Below are 21508 nucleotides of genomic sequence, written 5' to 3'. Positions count from 1 at the left end.
GTTAGCACACATAGCTCCTTGTGATCAAGCTCCATCTGTCTTGGAGGGTTCATACCTTCCATTACCTCACACAAACCCCTTACTAGAAGCATACTGAACACAGAATACAGCTTTGCTATTGCATCATGGTGTTTTATACCTTCATGCCTTCCCACACACTATTTTTATTTGGAAGTCCTTCTTTTTTCTCTTACTCTCTCCCTTGCAGCCCTTTCTCCTACACACCTAGTCAACTTGCCAATATTTAGTTCAAGGAGTATTCCAGAAGATCTGTGACTCCCTGAATCATCCCATTAAAGCAGTCATAGCAATGAGTACAAAAAACAAGACCCCATGGACTACACCTACAATAACACTAGGTTATAAGATAGACACATAAATCCAAAGTACAATTGGGAGAAGCTAAATCAGCAAAATCTATAAGACCCATTTCGTATCAACAACTATGTAGGAGAAATTACAGGAAAGGAAAAGGGACCATCAGGTACTCACTAGAAAGCACAGTGTGCCTTTCTGAGAACAGCAGGAGAAAACAGGATAGGATTTTGAAAGTTCCAAATTAAGAGGTCCAAAGTATCATCTGATGGTCCTAGACAGTTTGGGAGTCTGGGACTTATAAACTGTAAAAACTGACAAACAAAACAGCCCTTACATCACAAAGCTTAATGTTAGGGAGATTATAAACCAAAGTGAGCATGATAGACTTTGTGGACACAGAAAAGAGAAGAGAAAATTTGGAAGAGTACCATAGAAAGAAGACCTAAGAAACATTAATGCGATTTATTTTCTTCATCAAAGAGCAAGATAGGTAGCTATTCTAGTCTATCCCTCTCTTCTAAAAGTATAGGAAAAGCCATTTTGTTTTAGAATGGACAGAAACCAAAGATTACTACATAATGCCACACAAAATAAGTATAAAAAGGAGAGAGAAATAAAGAGTAAAATAAATCCCTCAGATAATGGAAACATACCAAAAAAAAAAGGCCCACAAAACATATAAAGAACCTAATGTCCTAATGTTTCAAAATGAGCTTAAATAAATTCAGAAATGACAGAACCTATAAAGAACAAAATAAATTGGAATTTGAAAGCTCAGAAGAGAGATTAGTAAAAAAGAAAATCTGAAAGAGGGGTAAGAGAATTCAGAAAGAATTAAAAATGAAAGAAAAAGTAACTATCACCAATGTTAAGGAACACAAAAACAAACACAACAGAATATCATCAAGAAAATAATTCAGAATAGAGAAATTTTTATAGATAAAAGAAATTTAAAAGATTTTAAAAGAAATATTTGAGAGTAAGTGATGGATATGGAAGACAGACATAAAAGATCCAATATAAATATAAAAGTAGCCTTTGATGAAGAAAAGCAAAACAATGAATGGAATAAATACTAAAATTATAATTGAGGGAAATTTTCTAAGATAATAAAAAGATTTGAAAATAAACATTGAAAAGACATATCACATAACTGGAAATCAGTCTATAATGGCCAATACTGACACATTCTACTAAATTATTATTATTATTATTATTAAAAGAATAAAAAGGAGGAGGATACACACACACACACACACACACACACACACACACACATATATATATATAAACACACATACAGATATATATACACATATAAAATGACATCCAGATAAAAAGACCAAGTCACTTACAAGGGAAATAAAATCAGATTGTTATCAGACTTTTCAGCAATAAATCTATATAATAGAACATACCAATATAATATCTTTAAGCTACTCAATAAAAGAAAGTATGAGTAAGGATACAAACTGAACTTCATGTAGAAGAACTACAAACTATTATAAACATGCAGGTGCTAAGGAAGCATCATTTCCTTGAACCTTTCTTGAGAATCTATTAAAGAGTGAGTTTCATATATCAAAATTAATTTGAAAGGTTCTGGCATAAGGACTAGAGGTGAGTGTATATTTTTCTACAGAACTAAGGCTAATGGCTGTAGGAAAACAGTGTCCATGTCCCTCAAAATGCAGACATGGTACAGGTATCAAAAACTCAGAAGTTTAATAAACTCACTGATCGTTAAATAGGTATTCATTGGGTCTACAGTGAAATATCAACAATTGCTGGATGAGTGGTAAAAAAAAAAAAAAAAAAAAAAGAGGAATAAAGAGGTCACGAGCTGGTTTCATTAACGCTCATAGTAGGAAACAATAGTCAATAGCCAATAAGTGGGAAAGCTAAATAAGGGTATTAGTACACAGATAATCATTTTTTTAAGTTTATTTATTTTAAGAGAAATAGAGAGAGCAAGGGAGGGCAGAGAGGGAAGGAGAGAAAGAGAACCCAAGCTGGCTCTGCACCATCAGCACGGAGCCCAACATGGGGCTCAAACACACAAACCGTGAGATCATGACCTGAGCTGAAACGAAGAGATGACTGCTTAACCAACAGAGCCATCCAGGCATCCCAAGTACACAGATAATCATTAAAACAAAAATACAAACTTTCCTAAATGCAGAATATATTTTTTTAAGATTTTGAATTTAGTTATGAAGGAAGGGAAGGACTGGAACGATATAATCAGAGATCAAAGTTATGCCTTTCTTCAAAGACATATGCAGGCATTTTCCATAATTATAAAACAAATTTAATTTACCAAAATATAAACTTTATAAGTAATAATACAAGTATGAAAATGATCTGTTTGACCAGTAGGAGGCATAACTACACAGACAGAAATGCCTTCAAGTGATATTTAAACAGAAATTTGACTGTACATTCCTGGTGGGATATGCCCCCAAGGATTAAAAAAACTACAGCAAAATACAAAGAAAAAAACATAAAAACAAAAAATCAAACACCTTGGAAATCACAGTTAGTAGACATGTTGGTATTGTTATTCTAAGATTTCTGTGTTATAAGTACTGGATAAACAAATGAAAATTATTATATTGGTATTGTTAAAAGCAGGGACTTTTCATAGCAAAAAAAAAAAAGGAGACATTACTGTAATATGGACAAGGTTAAGGAAAACTCTGTAGTATTGAATTTGAATTAGAAGTGTCAATATGAACTTCTGATTTCGTTTTAAATATATATGTTTCCTAATTCTATCCTCCAGGTTGTCTAGAAAGACAGCATAGCTGAAATGAGTGCCTGTAGCCATCAGAATGCAGGCTGTAAATAGGATACCTCACAAAAAGAATCAGGGATCCTTGGAAAAATTGCTGATTCTAGGTCTGGGATGGGAAATGTACAAGATGAGCCTGAACTCCTAATGAGTTAATAAGCTAACTGGAGCAGTTCTTAAAGACTGGTTACTGACCAGCAGCACCTGGGAACTTGTTTAGAATGCAAATTCTATGCCTCACCTCAAACCTACTAAATCAAAAACTCTGGGGATTGGGCTCAGCAGTCTGGATTTTAACAAGCCTCCGAGTGATGTTGATCAACACTGAAGTTTGAGAACCACTGGCCTAGGGCCATGATTATCATGGCTCTTAACATCAAAAATGAGAAGCAGCCAGACATAGAAATCCTTCTGATAGAAGTACACATTGCCACCTATGAAGTAATATTTCCTCTCCACCAAAAAATAAAAAAAATAAAAATTGAACCTGAGTCAGATTAAGCTCTAGTTGTAACTATCAAGTTATAGGAAATAGAGAGGAACGTGTTAAATTATAATATAATATAAAATGCAATCAACCAAATTAAGATTGAGGGAAATTCTCTAGGTCAAATAACTTGGTTTTTGCAACAAAGAAATGATAGGGTTGGGAGGGAGAATATATGTATATATTATATAAGTGCAGCATATATATCATATATATATATATTTAAAATATTAAAAATATATTTATAAAAATATAAAAGGGAGAGAATCTATAAAAAGGAAGGGACCAATATTATGAACTTTATTTGATCCCAATTCAAATAAACTAGATAAAAAAGAAAATTTACAGTATACATAAATTTGAACACTAATTGATCATATCGAGGTGTTAATAGTTGATTTTTTGGAGGATGGTGATACTGTGCTTATGTTTGGGAGATAAGAACCAAAATATTCAGAGATGAAATTACATATTGTTCAGAAATTACTTCAAAATAATTCTGGGGACGGAGTGGGGAAGTGGATGAAGTAAATTAAGTTGGCCATTGGGTGATAGAATTGCTGATGGTTGAACCTGAGGGACGTTATTTAAACATTTCATACAATATTCTATTTTTATATATATGTTTGAATTTTTTAATAACAAGTTTCACATCAAGCATCGTCTCTTCTAAAAATTTCTTTCTTTAGGACCACTCTCAGCTTGATTTAGAGAACCTTTTCCTATGCTTTGCATCATTCTATGTGTAACTCTGTCTTAGCTATGAGCAGTTCCTCGAGGGGTAGTCTGGGTTTTGTTTGCCTTACAACCCCAGCGGCTATCACAGTGCCTGAACACAGCATATTTTTCAGTTTGAGGTCCTCACAGGAACCAGAAGGCACACTCAAACAGGGTAATTGTAAAGAATTTTAACAAAAGAATTATTTACAAGGATGTAATTAGGGTTAAGAGAAATAATAATACGCAGGGTGACTGGGTGGCACAGTGGGTAAGCATCCAACTCTTGATTTTGGCTCAGATCATGATCTGACAGTTTGTGAGTTCAAGCACCACATCAGTCTCTGCGCTGATGGTGCAGTGCTTGCTTTGGAATCTGTCTCTCCTTCTCTCTGCCCCTCCCCCACTTGTGCTTGCTCGTTTGCTCTCTCTCAAAATAAATAAACTTAAAAATTTCTAAAAAGAGAGAAACAATAAGGGATGGTCTGGACACTTGGGTCAGGCAACAGCAGGATGCCATTACCGCTTCTCTCCCAGTGTACAAGGGGAAGGAAGATCTACCTGCAACCTAGTGATAACTGTAGCTTTAGGGAAGGGCTTCTGAAAGAAGCCCCAGCCTTTGTTACAGGAACAAACATAGAGCCCTCCAGGGAGGTTGCTGGGGAAAGATATACCTCAAAGTCACTCCACTGTGGTACCTTCCACTGGCTGAATCCAAAGCAAGAGAGCCTGTTAATGCAGTGAGTAGAGAAAAGGGTGGCAAGTGGCTCTGGAAGGTGAGATACAATGTCACAGAGGCAAGAGGCTTCTGATCATCCTTACAGATTTAGGATTCCAAATCATGATTTTCAAACTGTTTGGTAAGTGTGTGCACATGTACATGTATATGCGTGTGTGTGTGTGTGTGTGTGTGTGTGTGTGTGTGTGTGTGTGTGACAGAGAGAGAGAGAGGGAGGGAGGGAGAGAGGGAGGGAGGAGGGGCATTTGATGATACCTTTCTTAGACAGATTCTCTTCCTCTCAGTCCACAGAGCAGATTTAGAAAAAATTCAGAGCAATGTGGCAGATTATTAAAATAGCCACAAATATCTCTTCCATCATTATAAAGAAACATTCTTTGTCTTTTCTGCCAGTGTTTGCTCTCTAGTAAAGACAATTTGGATGCACACTGTATTACCTCCAGTGTATTTTTAAGCAGCATGCTAATATCAGAATATCAGTGTAAATACACCTGCAATTGTCAGTTAACCTCATGCTATTATATTTAGACTGCCTGCGGCAGTGTATCAGTACTGTCAGAAGGAAAAAAATAACACAGAATAAGGCATTTTCACATTCTTTTCATAAGTCAAGGCACAAAATGGGCTCATTATCAACATGTGGTTGCCTACAGTTCAATATGAATATGTCTTTAGCTCTCCAATAACTGCTGCAGAGTTGTGTAATTCAGCAAAATGTAAACATGTGTTCCCCAGAAATGATACGCTGCCAGGCAAATGCGATCTTCCCCCCTTAGTCCTCCCTTGAAAAAAAAAAAACTAATCAAGCTTGAGGCTATCAGGACACAATTCTGTAGGAAAATGTTCTTTCTGAACATCACAATGTTGCTTCTACCCCATCAATTCAAGCTAATGGCCTTATTAAATACACGAGTCCTAAAAACATTTATCTCAGAAGGGATGTTTTTTCTTATCTCAGATTCTCATGGGACTTTTACCTGTTAATATCTACTAACATCTATGGTAACTTACCCTATTCTGGAAAATACAAAACTCTATGCTTTGGATGATATTTACAGCCATATCTCAAAATGCCTCTGCTTACCCTGTGGTAGGGACTTAAATTGTGGGTATTTAGGCTATAGTACTACCTTTGCAAATCCATGTATTGGGGAGAAACACTAAATACCATAATAAAATAATAAAAATATACCATCCTTTATATGCAAAAGATGGTTTAACCCTCTACCAGTAAGATGGAGATCAGACTTTCTTGTTCTAGTAGAGGTGATATGGATTCATATCATACACACAGATACCTTGTTCTTCTTGAAACTGAACAGCATTCAAGTGTATTTTAATTGTCTATGGCTTTCACTCTAAATAGCTACTGAGATACACAAAAATCAAATCTATGACTTCTGCCTAGAGGCTACAAAGCTCCAACCGAGTTCCATATTGCACCTGAGTCAATAGAAATGACTGTTAAGTAGGGTGGTATAATTACTACAGCACACAATCTGCAGCCAGAAACTTGTGGTTTGGGTTCTTTCTGCCACTAATAGGCTGTGTGAATGTGGACAGGGCACTACACATAGGTGAAGCTTAGTTTTCTTATTTTTAAACTATTTATACTTCTTTCTGCCCTACAGAGCTGTTGTGAGAATCAAATAACATAATGCGTGCAAAAGAACTCTATAATGTGCTGAGTACCATATAATGTGGTTCGTTGCCCTCTGATTTAATAGTTTTATCTGATCTATCAACATTAAGATTTGCCAATATCAGATTTTTAGTCCTAGTTCTATTTTCATTCCTTTCTGTCCTTCCACTTACCTTCCCTTTCTAGTCTTTCCATTCTTCTTCTTGATTTAAAATAGTAATTCTCAATAAAAATCTCAAACCAAAGTACTATGGAGAAATATTTTTGCAAAGTTTACTCTCTTTCATTACCCTTAAGGGTCAATCTATGTCTAGCGCAGCATTAAAGACTGAAGCCAGAGAGAGCACAAATATAAAGCCAAACTAACAGACATCCTCCGTACTGGGGACTCAAAGAGGCAGATGAAGTAAAAGCCAGCCCAGAATAGCCCATGCATATAGAGAGTGTCTCAAAGATGTGAGCCAATAGAGTTGGGGGCTGAGACTCCAACATTTTATGAAAAGATATGCCAAAAAGAAGAAAGCAAAGTCATTTTAGAATTTTTTTTCATGTTTTTATTCATTTTTAAGAGACAGAGACGGGATGAGCAGGGGAGGGGCAGAAAGAGAGGGAGACACAGAATCCAAAGAAGGCTCCAGGCTCTGAGCTGTCAGCACAGAGCCCAACGCAGGGCTTGAAACCATGAAACGTGAGTTCATGACTGGAGCCAAAGTTGGACACTTAACCAACTAAGCCACCTAGGTGCCCCTAGAATGTTTTGGTTCACTAGTGATGTCTCTGGCCAGGGGGAGTGTTAAAGAACTGAGTTAGGCTAAATGCTTTATCAGGAAAAGCACTTGACCAAGACTAAGAAGTAGGTTCCACTTTGTTTTGTCCCAAATCAGTTCTGGTTTGAGCAAGTCATTTGACCTGTCTGGACTTCAGATTCTTCAACTGTAAAAACTCTAGATTATTTCTACATTCTCAGCAAGCTCTAAAATACAACAGTAGTTATAAGTAATTTATTTCTATTCTCACTACGCAAAACAAGGTCCACTCACCAGAAATAAATTAATTTAATTAATTTTTTTAAAAAGCTACAATCACCAAAATTTGTGGTTGACATAGTTTTGAAGTCTTCCCATTCATTTGGGGGAAAATCCAAGGCCTCTACATGAAAAGGTTCAGTAAGAGTCAAATTAATATTATTTTTTACCTACCTCAAGATGATGCCTTAACAGGAATCCTAACAAACAATGGCAACTTCTGTCTGTAGCAACCAATCAAATGTATTATCAATGGAACATTTCCATGTAGTCTCATTATCAACAAATCTTTGGCATATGGAACTCTAAACTTTCACGTCTAAAAAAAAATTATAATCCTTGGAATCTGAAAAATTGTAACTAGAAACTCCTACTGTACCGCATTCCACAGTACTTGCTGGTTTCGCCACATTGGCCAAAGAAGATGAAGGCACCAGACTACTACACAAGTGTCCTTCACTTTGCACAAACTCCAGACTTGGCCTGACGCCTTCTCATCTGCACCTCTTTCCCATAGCATCTCTTTGCACCTTTCTTCCTGTTTCTTGTACCCACAAAAAAATCTCTGTCACAGTTTTCATATTTATAAACTATTGCAGAGATAATGGCAGATAAGAGTGCTTTTGCTTTATTTCAATGTTGATGTTTCAATCCAGAAAAACAGGGAGTTGAGTTAGTAAAATGAGGATAATGAAGAGTGGGGTGATGTTAAGCAAATGATTTGTCATGCAGAGGAGGCGTTCATAAATACTTCATGTTGATAAAATTAGGAGCAAGTGAGCTAATACCTTTAAGAATACACTTATTAAGCCACGAAAATACTACATAAATACCATTTTGCTATCATTATTTTAAGCATAGAAAAAAATGGAAAGGAGACTGAAAGATTACTAAAGAAATTCTTGTTAATTGCTGGTGCTGCCCCCTTCCCCGCGAATACGCATTCAGAGCTAGAAGTCAGTCCTCTTGAGTTTCCTGTCTCCTCATGATGTTATAACTCTTGCTTCCTTTTGAGTCTCTTCATCTTCCCTTCCTTCACCTACATTGGATTCATGCCTAGATAATACCAGTCTCAGCTACACAGTTCAATTTTTGGATCCACAGTCCACAGACAGAGCCTTATACATTCACTGAAAGAAGTTCACATTTAATAAGAAACAAGAAGTCATCTAAAGGTACCTTCTTTCAGTGACTGTTAGTACATGGTGTTTTCAGCACAGCATCTCAGGAGGTCTGTCAGAAAGCACAGACTTTAGACTCTCAAGTTCCAGTTCTGACTGTTCTCAGAGGCTAAGATGACAAATGTTAGCCCATCAGTTTCTCTCTGACCCTTGGCCTCAGATTCTTCCACAGCAGTGTTGATGTCTCCTGTGCGTATGTATACTTGGTTTCCAAGACCAAGGCTAAGAGGATGGTAGGGAAGATCCACCATCCAAACTGGATTAGACACAGAAATTCAAAAAGCATTTCCTAGTGATAGAGGTCGAGCAGCATCACCTCCCTATATGCAGGATGATTCATCCATTGCTCAAGGTAAGACAGCAGAATCTTGATATTAGTGCTTTACCCATTTATACAATTTCTGGTATCATTATTACTATAAAAAATAAAAATGTTGAATGTTGGTCCCAGGAAGGCCTTAAAAGAATGCTCCTGCTCTGCTACCAGCCTTCCTGCCATATCTGCAAACAATGGATTAAAGTGGATCACAGAGCCCCAGAAAATCCTTCCTGGCTGTCATGGACCATCTTTAAATGTTAAGAGTAGCTGAATCTTTCTGAAAAACTTGATGCTTCAACAACATAGACATATCGTTCTCAAAGCCCAGGGAGAACACATGCCTGCTGTTGCAAATACTTGCTGCTTTTCCCCAGTTAGAGGGCTATGGGGATCCAGGGAGGTGGTGAGACAAAGGAAAGGAAACCTCTAAGTCACAACAACAAATTTGTGCCCCTTGGAGGAGAGACTGTTCCAACTGCCTGAGTTCACTGCTGGGCTCTGAATAGAATTACCTGCATGTCAGTCAGTCAAGGTAGTTTAAAATACCTGTGCTCCTAAAGCCAGGATGTCATTACAGATTTAGCACTACTAGCAGTGTTCTCTTTGTCACACAATGAAGCAATATGGCTAATTAACGCTCACTAGGGAGCCTGAAATAATGATGCCTCTCTCTTCCTAGAGCCAATTACCCCAAATATTCAGATTACCTACCTACTATTTCACTGAAAGAAGTGTCTGGAATTTTTTTTTTATTTAATTCAGGCATTATGTATCATGTAACGTCACATTATGTGATGTTGTGTCACAGTCTGACAGCTTACAACGAGGGATGTGCTGAATATATTGGGTAGTTAATACCTGCCTGAATTAACAAGACAACCAACTTTCCAAAGAAAGAAAGTCTGAGAAATATCGGCTGTACCTTCTGGGATATCTGGAGGGAGTACATGTCTGATTTACTCAACCAACCACTGTGTGTCACTGTTGCTACTCGTAAAGACACATAAAAGAGTATTTGTCCTCAGAGATGGCACACACATCTACATGTACACTATAGATGGGTTGGTACAGAATCCTTAATGGAGAACTGTTTAAATGATCTCAACCAATTAGGAATTAAGAATCGAGAGGCAGGATAATATAATGGAAAGGCTACCTATGGGCTTGGGATAGAACAAACCACTTGAGCAACTGATACATGACCTTTCTTCATTTGTTCATCGAATTATTCATTCTATTTATTTCTTTTGTCTATTTATTCACACATTTATTACATACCTGTTCTCTACAGGTATTCAGTTAAGAGAAGATGGGATATAAAAAGATCCATTTTCTTTGCTGTTCCCAAACAAGCAGAGCATGACCCTGTCTTGAGCCTGTGCACCAGATGATAGCACTGCCTGGGATGCAATTCCCCAAGAAATCTTCCTAACCTACTCCCTTTACCATCATTAGTATCCAAAATGTTGATACCTTTGGCCAATGTACTTAAAATGAGCCCTTCCCTGGTGAACATACTTAACATCTCATCCCCTCCTTCCCTCCAGCACTCCTGGTCCTATTTTTCTCCCTTGGGAAAAAAAAATGAAACCAGCACTGTCAGAGAAATCCTATTTCAAGAGAGAATCTAAAGAACAGTAAATGATGAGAGGTAGTCAGCTTTGGGAGGAATGGAAAGAAGAGATGGCTCACTCTCCTCCTCAGTAAACCAGGGATAAATGCCAGCTATCCCATATGGGGGAGACTAAATGAGTTGATATATGTAAACTGTCTAGAATGTACTTTCTACATATTCTAATTATCCATTTAATCAAAACCTTCAGTGCCTTCCCATTTTCTTCTGAACAAATTCAAGATCTTGGATCAATACAAGATGTTCCATACCCCATTTCCTGACCAGAGGGTTTCCTTCAAACCTCTTCATTTCATCACCAACTTCCTCAATGTCTACCAACACACGTACCCCCTCTCTCCTTCATTAAACCATATTTATTTAAGTTCTTATAAAACCCCAGAGCCCTGTCCTCTTTTGATTCTCCAGTGGTTTCCCCCACCTGGAAAACATAGTCTTCTCTGAACAAGTCATCCCCGAACAGGCCACCATCCTGTGTGTCCCAAGTACCCTCTACCTTCCTTCATGATGTTATCTACTGTGTAATATTAAATATTGGTACTTTTATGCTCATATCTCGAACTATACCGTAAGATCAATGAGGGTAGAGCTATATTTTTTTATCTATCTTCCTAGCTCGCAATACAGAGCTTGGGATATATTAGACCCAAAATACATTTGAATCAGCAACTGAATCCATCCAATAGATTGTCACTAGATCAATGCTAAACACATAGTTTTTTTCATAGTAAATGTTGGCCATTCCCTTCACTTTGAATGGATTTAAGTAACAATGTGAATATTCAATTTGGATCTCTTAGTTTACATTGCTTATATAAAGCTGTAATTATAGCAAATTACATACTAGTTAATAAAATATTTTGTTTAATGATGCAATAAACATAATTTAAGATTTATTACAAGCAAAAGATGAGATTGTATGAGCAAGAAGTAGGCATAAGGTCATAGATGAGAAATGTAGGATTGTTGTCTTCAATAAGTTCGTAATCTACTAAGGAGGATAGAGATGTGTGAACAGTTAACCAGCTGTAGTTTGAGACAAAATGAATAATCATAATAAGGGCACATATATCAAAACAAGTTGACAGTATTACATAAAAAATGGAAAATAAGAAAAAGGAAAAGATGAACCTTTAAGGGATTGTTATAGGGGTGAGGCTGGAGTGTTAAGCACATTCAATAGGTTCAGAGTCTGGATACATTCAACTATAGAGGTAAAAAGGTAAATGAAGGCTAGGTTGTGGAACAAGGCACAGTAGATTTCACTGGGATATTTATTCCAATATCCCAATCCTAAGGAGTTTGAAGTTTATTTTGTAGGCACATAGAATTTAGTATCAATGTAGTGACTTGGACCTAAGAACATGTAGATAGTTAAAAGTGAGATGGAAAAGAGGTCATGGAAAGGGCTGGAATCCTGAAGGCAGGGAGGCAGTTTAGGAGGTCATTGTAAAAGGCTGGAGAAATATATAGAGAATATATAGGAAAACAGTAAAACAGAACACTAAGGGGAGGAATGGAAAAGTGTAAGTATTGTAAAGGCAGATCTGAGTCCATTTGGCAAGTGACTGGTGGGATCAACGATGAACCCATTATCCTGGAATAGGAAATGCATACAGTATAGTTTAGGGAGCAATGGGCAGGGGCATATTCATTAATAACTATTCATTCTTGAACATCATTGGCTGGAGTGTTATGGGACATTAGGTGCCACGGGGGCATTCAGATAAACGTCAGACAGTGTGGGCAGTTAGTTATGAATCAAGTTAAGATTTAATAAACAGTATTATGTTTTTGTTAATATAAAGTTACAAGAAACATTTACATGAATATAGTTTTTTTCTCTCTCACTTTTGATATATTTCCTAGGACAAGTTTCCACAAACATACCACATGTCTATTACAAGGACCTCTGCCCAATCCTCTTATCCTTTTACTTCAAGCCAGCAAAATCAACTTCATTGCTTCCTTAGAAACCTTGACATTTGTTTTGCTTTCAGTTTTGTTCCAACATCCCAATATGCCACATTCTTTATGACAGTCTTCAGTAATTTACAGCAATCACTTTCATAATTTTATGACACATTCTCAAGACAAAAATCTCAGTGGTTCAGCCAGTACTTTCAGAACAGTTTCTAAGGCACTGTGATAATCTTGTTCCCAAAACCTCATTAACGTAAGCCAACTCTGTCCAAGAGTACCAAGAGTGAAACATAATGAAATACTAGATTTGTTGGAATAAATCCAGAGCACTACTATGCTATTAGCATATAAAGATATAAATTACTAAGAATCAAGCTTAGATGTGGGATTTGCAAGTTTGCATATTTCTGCTGACAGTATAATGTAAGTGTAGAAGCCATAAATAGCATCTTTGCCTTTCACAAATTTTGGTAAATCCAACAAACATTTCTCTGTGTCTTCCCCTAGTTACTGTAAATGCAGCCTCTCATATTCTAAAGGAGTAATCAGTAAGTATATGAAGCAATTTCTATTTTCATTGGCTACAAGGAAAACCAGGGACAGACATATCCATCCTTGGTGCTGACTCTGATAAAGGTTTCAGTTTTAAACACTAATTCAATAAAAATCTCAAGTAATTTCTGCTAAATACCTTACCTCTGCATGTTAAATTGATCTCTTAAGAAATTATATTTCATATATTTCAAGATTTTTATTCTTGGTTCATCAGAATTGTGTTTGACTTATTTTTCTAATGTCTGGTAAAATTTGCTTCTGCAAAGCTTTCAAATTACTCCTTTTAAAAAGATTAAATAGGAAATTATATCTTTCCAAGAATAAATGAAAGGATTTACTTTAGTTCAAAATTCCAAATCAAAAACATTTGAAAGATTTCACAAACTGGCACAGCATGTTCTACTTGGCCTTATAGGAACAAGATGATCCAGGGAGGGAAACAGTTCAGCTCAGATATCACCATAAGTATCACTTGACCATAGAAGGTAATCTATAAAATCATCTAGCCTAGAGAAAGCATTTGACAAAATACAACATCCTTTCCTGATATAAACCCACAAGAAAGTTGGGATAGAAGGATCATACCCTAAGATCATAAAAGCCATAAAAGAAAGAACCCCTGCTAATATCATCCTCAATGGGGAAAACCTGATAGCTTTCCCCCTAAGGTCAAGAACATGACAGGGATGTCTACTGTTATTACAGATGCCACTGTTATTCAACATAGGATTGGAAGTGTTAGCCTCTGCAATCAAACAACACAAAGAAATAAAAGGCATCCAAATCGGCCAGGAGGATGTCAAACTTTCACTCTTCACAAATGACATGATACTCTACATGGAAAACCCAAAAGATTCCACCAAAAAACTAGAGCTGATCCATGAATTCAGCAAAGTTGCAGGATATAAAATCAATGCACAGAAATCGGTTGAATTCCTATATATCAATAATGAAGCAACAGAAAAAAAAAATCAAGGAACTGACCCCATTTAAAATGGTACCAAAATCATAAAATACCTGGGAATAAACCTAACCAAAGAAGTGAAAAAATCTATACACTGAAAACTACAGAAAGCTTAAGAAAGAAATTAAAGAAGACACAAAAAATAGAAAAATATTCCATGCTCCTGGATTGGAAGAACAAATATTGCTAAAATGTCTACCCAAAGCAATGTACATATTCAACGCAATCTCTATCAAAATAACACCAGCATTCTTCACAGAGCTAGAACAAACAATCCCAAAATTTGTATAAAACCAGAAAGATCCTGAATAGCAAAAGCAATCTTGAAAAAGAAAACCAAAGCTGGAAGCATCACAGTCCCAGACGTGAAGATGTATTACAAAGCTGTAATCATCACGACAGTATGGTACTGGCACAAAAACAGACACTCAGCTCATTGGGACAGAATACAGAACCCAGAAATGGACCCACAAATGTCTGGCCAACTAATCTTTGACAAAGCAGGAAAGACTATCCAATGGAATAAAGATTCTTCAGCAAATGGTGCTGGGAAAACTGGGCAGCAACTTGAAAAAAAACAAAAAGAACCTGGACCACTTTCTTACCATGCACAAAAATAAACTCAAAATGTATGAAAGACCTACTCAACACATCTCTGGAGACAAGGGAAACAAAAGCAAAAATGAACTATTGGGACCTCATCAAAATAAAAAGTCTCTGCACAGTGAAGGAAACAATCAGCAAAACTAAAAGTCAACCAACGGAATGGGAGAAGACATTTTTCAAATGACCTATCAGAAAAAGGGTTAGTATCCAAAATCTATAAAGAACTTATCAAACTCAACACCCAAAAAACAAATAATCCAGTGAAGAAATGGGCAAAAGACATGAATAGACACTTCTCTAAAGAGGACATCCAGATGACAAACAGACAGACATGAAAAAAAAATTCTCAACATCATTCATTATCAGGGAAATACAAATTGAAACCACAATGAGATACCACCTCGCACCTGTCAGAATGGTTAGCATTAACAACTCAGGCAACAACAGATGTTGGCAAGGATGTGGAGAAAGAAGATATCTCTTACACAGCTGGTGGATATGCAAACTGGTGTAGCCCCTCTGGAAAACAGTATGGATGTTCCTCAAAAAATTAAAAATAGAACTATCCTATGACCCAGCAATTGCACTACTAGGTATTTATCCAAGGGATAAAGTTGTGCTGTTTCGAAGGGGCACATGAACCCCAATGTTTATAGCAGTGCTACCGACAATAGCTCAAGTATGGAAAGAGCCCAAATGTCCATCAATGGATGAATGGATAAAGAAGATGTGATATGTATATATATACAGTGGAGTATTACTTGGGAATCAAAAAGGATGAAATCTTTCCATGTGCAACTATGTGGATGGAACTAGAGGGTATTATGCTAAGCAAAATTAGACAGAGAAAGACAAATATCATATGACTTCATTCATATGAGGACTTTAAGATACAAAACAGATAAACATAAGGGAAGAGAAGCAAAAATAATATAAAAACAAGGAGGGGGACAAAACATAAGAGATTCTTAAATATGGAGAACAGAGGGTTCCTAGAGGGGTGTGGGAGGGGGCTAAATTGGTAAGGGGCCCTAAGAAATCTAGTCCTTAAATCATTGTTGCACTATATGCTAACTTAGATGTAAATTTAAAAAAATAATTAAAAAAATAAAAAATGAAATTGGGACTGTTGGATTAACATGAAAAAAATGAAATTAAATCATCCTGCCTCACCCCAACAAACTTCTTAGGCCTTTTTGTCATCTCTTGTCTTGCCTATATATGAGAGCGTTTTGAGAGGTTACTCACTGTGTGATAGCCACCATGAGCAATACAGAGAATATAAAATTAAGACACAGGCTACTTCATCAAAGGCTAATAAAACATTTTCCCCATAATGCTAGCCCTCTGGTTTTCTGCCTAACCAGCTTCTTGTCTTCCACCAATACCTCCTCGATGTCACCTCCTCTATGAAGTCTTCTGTGCTTCTCTTCTCTGCCCAAGAGAAGTAGCATCTTCTACCTAACTACTCCATGATTCTATCCATACTTTCATTAACTTATTCTGAATTTTAATATATCTACCTATCTTAATAGAAATCCCACAGGGCAGGGACTGTGCCTTATTTATTAGAGATAAGAAGCACTCAGTAAATGGAAATTGGTGACAGGGTGAGAGGCAATACCCCCTACAGCACAGCAACAGAAAACTCGAACTATATGGTTATACTGCTTGGGTTCAAATCCAATCTATGCAACTTACTAGCTATGTAACATTGATTTAGACATGAAGGAGTTACTTAATTTCTGTGCCTCATTCTGTCATTCATCATGTAAAATGGGGAATATTATAATAATAACCTCATAGACATATTTGGCAAATGAAAAGACACAATTCCATAGAATGAAAGTAGGGGAGAAGCTTGTTTAATTATTCTCTTCTATCTTCTGAAATTAACCATTAATAAAGGTTTCTGCACCTGGGAAAATAAGCTCAATGTACAGTTTTTCTCAAGATTTTGTGAACTATAGATATACCTTTCACAGCATATTAGTAACTCTGTTACTTCTAACAGAGAATTGAACTGCAAAGAAATATTACTTTAAATGACTTTTGTGACTATAAAACCCAACTTGCCAACTGTTTTATATATATATATATATAATATATATATATACTTATATATTTATATATATATTATATATATATATTATATATATATACACACACACACATATATGTATCATATATATCAAAAAATCATATATATATTATAAAATACAGGAAAATAAGAAAACAAACATTATCCATAATTCTTTAACCAAAAGGTTCTTCAAAAACCATTATTAAAATTTTATGACTTTTGGGGCACCTGGGTGGCTCAGTCGATATAAGCATCTGACTCGACCTCAGCTCAGGTCATAATCTCACAGTTTGTGAGTTCAAGCCCTTTGTTGAGCTCTGCACTGACAAAGCGTAGCCTGCTTGGGATTCTCTCTCTCCCTTTCTCTAGGCCCCTCCGTCACTCACCCTTGCTCTGTTTCTAAAATAAATAAATAAACCTAAAATAATTTTTTTTAACTTATGACTATTCTGTTCATCCTTTGGTTCATAACTCAACTTTATTGGATAGATTTTCATATAACATTACTTAATGAAAAATGTCCCAAGATATTAAATGTTCTTTGAAAACATAATTATCTTTCTATATGTATTTAATTATTCCCCATTATTGGATAATTTAGCAATAATGTTTTGACAAGTATCTATGTACTTAACATATTTTCTATACATTAGGTAATGAATTTAAAATTTTTTTTAATGTTTATTTATTTTTGAGACAGAGAGAGACAAAGCATGAATGGGGGAGGGGCAGAGAGAGAGGGAGACACAGAATCGGAAGCAGGCTCCAGGCTCTGAGCCATCAGCCCAGAGCCTGATGCGGGGCTCAAACTCACGAACCGCGAGATCGTGACCTGAGCTGAAGTCGGACGCTCAACTGACTGAGCCACCCAGGCGCCCCAGGTAATGAATTTTATAACATTTTCATATCTTAAACTCACAATAATCCTGGAAAATTGGTCAAATGTTACAATCTTCACACAGGAGAAGAAACAAAAGGATTATGTGTTAAGTGATTTTCTTAGCAAGTGTCTGGTGAAATCAAGACCATAAGCTAAGGCTTCTGATTCAGTTTAGTTTCCTTTCCACTATATGTAGTTTCCTTTCCACTATATGTAGTTTCCTTTCCACTTACTTCATATGTAAAAATGAAGTCACAAACCTTTAATCATTATAAAATGACCATTGGGATGTGTGTGTGTGTGTGTGTGTGTGTGTGTGTGTGTGTGTGTGTGTTAATGGGTATGTGCTAATCTACTCACATTCTGATTTGTGATCAATAGCAAAAATATGTGATATGCTCCTAAGGAACCAGAACCCCCATCTTTTGCTCTAATGACCACTGGGCTCCTATCTGCTGAGCTACTCAGCCAGCTTCCACATGTAGAAATTAAATATATATTGGCAGCATTAAAGCCCCACTGAACAATGGAAGAGGGAAATCTTCAGTGAAAGAGAAGTCAGACAGGGATACCAGGGACTCTGCCTAGAAAAAGATATGACCAGAGGTAGGGATCTATACTGGTTTCTGGTCTGCGGCTGACAGTTTGCATGGATGATCAAGAATTGGAAAGAACAAGATTAGAGCACTGATGATGTAAACACCATAAGGCCAGGATTTTGCTCACTACTATATCCCATATGTTAAGAATAGCTTAACACACCACATACTCTTGAGAAAATATTTGTTGAATGAAGGCATTTAGTAGAAATATGAGGATTACCTCTCAGAATTGGCCCAGAATTTGAGAATATTTGTGTCTTTTATGAATCATCATCTAAAGATATCCACTGCAAAGGAGTAGACACCCTTTAGTGAGAATTTATCAAAACTGTCCCTCTGTCAGCTTTACCCCATTACTACTCAAGGGTTTGTTCAAAACACCCATGAAGAACAAACTGGCCATGGTGGGCAGAGCATAATATTACGTACACAAGTAACCATAAGAATTTACCCTCCTCAAAGCAGTTTTGTAAACAAATGGTTACTCTGTCTTCCAACAGCAGAAATCAGTGGTCAACCTCCAATACGGTACCAGTTCCTACTAATTGAGTACATTGGACCCTTCTTCTAAACAGGGAATGGAAATTACTTTTCACTGAAAGAGAACAGAAAGGATTGGTCTTTTCTCCCTGACCTACATTTCCAAGCCAAGAATCCATATATCACTTTATACCATTTTCATCATCACAATATTCTTTCACTGTAATAAAAGAAGTCACTATACAGGAAAAAAAGAAGTAAAACAAGGGGTTGGCACATTGGGATTCACTGATATTTCCCTATACCTCAGCATTTGGAAGGAGCTGGACTTACAGAGTTGTGGAACTGGCCAAGTGAATACCTATTTGTGGTACCAGGTAGAATATGACAACTTACAAGCGCGGTGCTGGTCTATGTGATGCCTAAATGATTTGGAATATGCCATAAATTTGTGACTATTTATTATTTTTTCGTATAACCAGAATGAATGAACTGAGAACCAAGGGGCAAAAGTAGGTTTGTAATTCCTCTCACTATTGTATCTAATGACCTCCTTGCAAAATTTTTGTTTCCCATCACTGCAACTTTGGGCTCTGCTGGTTCAGAGGTATCAGTTTCTAAGGGAAGAATGCTTCCACCAAGGAAGGCAAATGAAAATGAAATGGATGTTGAGACTGCCATTTTCACTGACCCCCAAGAACAAAGATACTGGGTTAAAAGATAATAGCAACAAAATGTTCAAAGCTACAAAAGGAATAGAGGAGTGGTAAATGACACAGAAGACATTTTAAAAAGCTAAATTCTTAGCCAGAAACAAGGAAACCAAAAAGCAACTTCCTTAGCACTACAGAACTCTCAAAATATTCATAATTCCATCATACAAGGTAGAAAGTGGAGCAAAAAAATGGTAGAATTGATTAAAAATGTGGCTAAGAAAAAAATAAGGTGTCTCAATCTCTTCCATCACCGTGGAGTTGGGCCACTGCCTTGCGTAATCCTGGAAGAGGACAAAACATTTATTTTTTGGATTGAATAGCTGATTATCCCCAACTGGGAATTTCAGGTGTTGAAATTGGGAAGATTAAGACAGTATGTATCCTGAAGGTTGACATTCTCACCTTTTTCAGGTATGAGAATGTGGTCAGGCAGACTACGTGACACATGAGGTTGAAAAAGTCTAAAGCCCAAGAGGAAAGACCTAACAAAACTGAGGTCAGGTGTTATCTAAACAAAGCAGCCCGGCCAAATGATCCTAAACTGAAGATGCAAGGATAAGCCTCACCTATGAGCTCAGACATCCCAGTGAAATTTTGTATTTCTCCTTCTTACATCTGAGTCAACTGCTAACCATTTAAAAAAAAAAAAGGCCTCTACTGGAAAAGCTGGAGACCAAGACAAAAAGAAAAGGGTCATATGTACCAGAAACATGGACGAAAGGAGAACCTCAAAAGTTACCATTAGTATCTTCAGGTAGGTAGGGAAAGATGTTAGTGCTACAAAAGAAGGAAAGGATTCTATTTAAGTGGGAAGTTTAAGAAAAAACGCTTTTTGGAAATTAAAAGCAAGAAAGCAGAAACAGAAAAAAATTCTAAGCATAAAACATTAAGCCACAGGAATGTCCCAGAAAGAATAAGAAAAGGACAAAACACATAAAATAGGTGTGAAAATTAAGAAAATGAGAGGAGCATTCAAAATAACAAAAAGACGCAAGAAAGAAAGAAAATAAGAGGAAGTAGTCAAATACATAATTGCAGCATCTTTCCCAGAACTGATGTACATGGGATTCTAAGCATAAATGGTCTACTGAGAGCAGCAGTGCAGGAAAACAGACCCATGCCAAGGCATATCTTTGTGAAAATTCAAAACAGAAAAGCAAAGAGAAAAGCTTAAAGAGAAAAAAAAGATGGTTTCAAATAACTATATTGGAAGAATAGGAAGGCAGGAAGTGAGTGTCTGAAAAATCAGTATAAGCATGTTATTTAGAGGGAGGTAAATAAAAAGAATCTAAAAGTGTGAATACGTTTGTTTTTTTTTTTCAAGAATCAGGCTAGAAGAAAGAGGGCTAGAGGATTATTGTTTTTCATAAGAAGCTTTGTATAATATTTGCCAGTATGGCTGTGTAGAACTTTGATGAAATTAAAAGCTAAATTAGGGGAGAGACGGGGAGAGAGAGAGAGTGTGCACCAAGAGCAAAATCCTCTTGCACGATATCCCACATGATGCTTTCAGCATTTTGTCCTCTATTTTCCAGCTTTGAACAACTCCCATTTCAAATCCTTTTGCTAACATTTACAGTCACCGAAAATATGATTCCATAGCTTCTTTTCTTCAACCTAAATTTTCTGTTTTAAACTGGTATTATCAACCCTTAAATGTACCAGGATATGTATCTTTCACTCTTTTCTCACTGCAATATGGAGAGCTTTCCCATTTTTCTCCCTCCTACTCACATCCAACACACACTGTTGGTACTCTTCTTTGAATCCCTCTGAATTTATAATTTAATGTGATTTGTTATATTACTTTCTAATTCTCACAAGAATTAGTTCTGCTTATGAAT

The 21508-nt window shown here is 36.5% G+C and overlaps 1 long non-coding RNA gene across 4 annotated transcripts in view; it reads right to left on the bottom strand.

Annotated features, from left to right (window-relative positions):
- The window catches only part of LOC111560835, a 334796-nt gene that overhangs the window by 255604 nt on the left and 57684 nt on the right, over window positions 1-21508 (bottom strand). Inside the window, exon 1 of one of the 4 annotated variants that reach the window (XR_006599335.1) lies at window positions 493-941. The exons of the other annotated variants lie outside the window; for them this stretch is intronic. This is a non-coding gene — a long non-coding RNA (uncharacterized LOC111560835). Of the gene's footprint in view, window positions 1-492; window positions 942-21508 lie in introns of those variants that run through there. 4 annotated transcript variants of the gene reach the window in all.

Source organism: Felis catus, chromosome B3 (assembly GCF_018350175.1).
Source record: "Felis catus isolate Fca126 chromosome B3, F.catus_Fca126_mat1.0, whole genome shotgun sequence".
NCBI lineage: Eukaryota > Metazoa > Chordata > Mammalia > Carnivora > Felidae > Felis > Felis catus.
The sequence above is the reverse complement of the archived record's forward strand: the minus strand, read 5'-3'. Positions and strand labels throughout refer to the sequence as shown.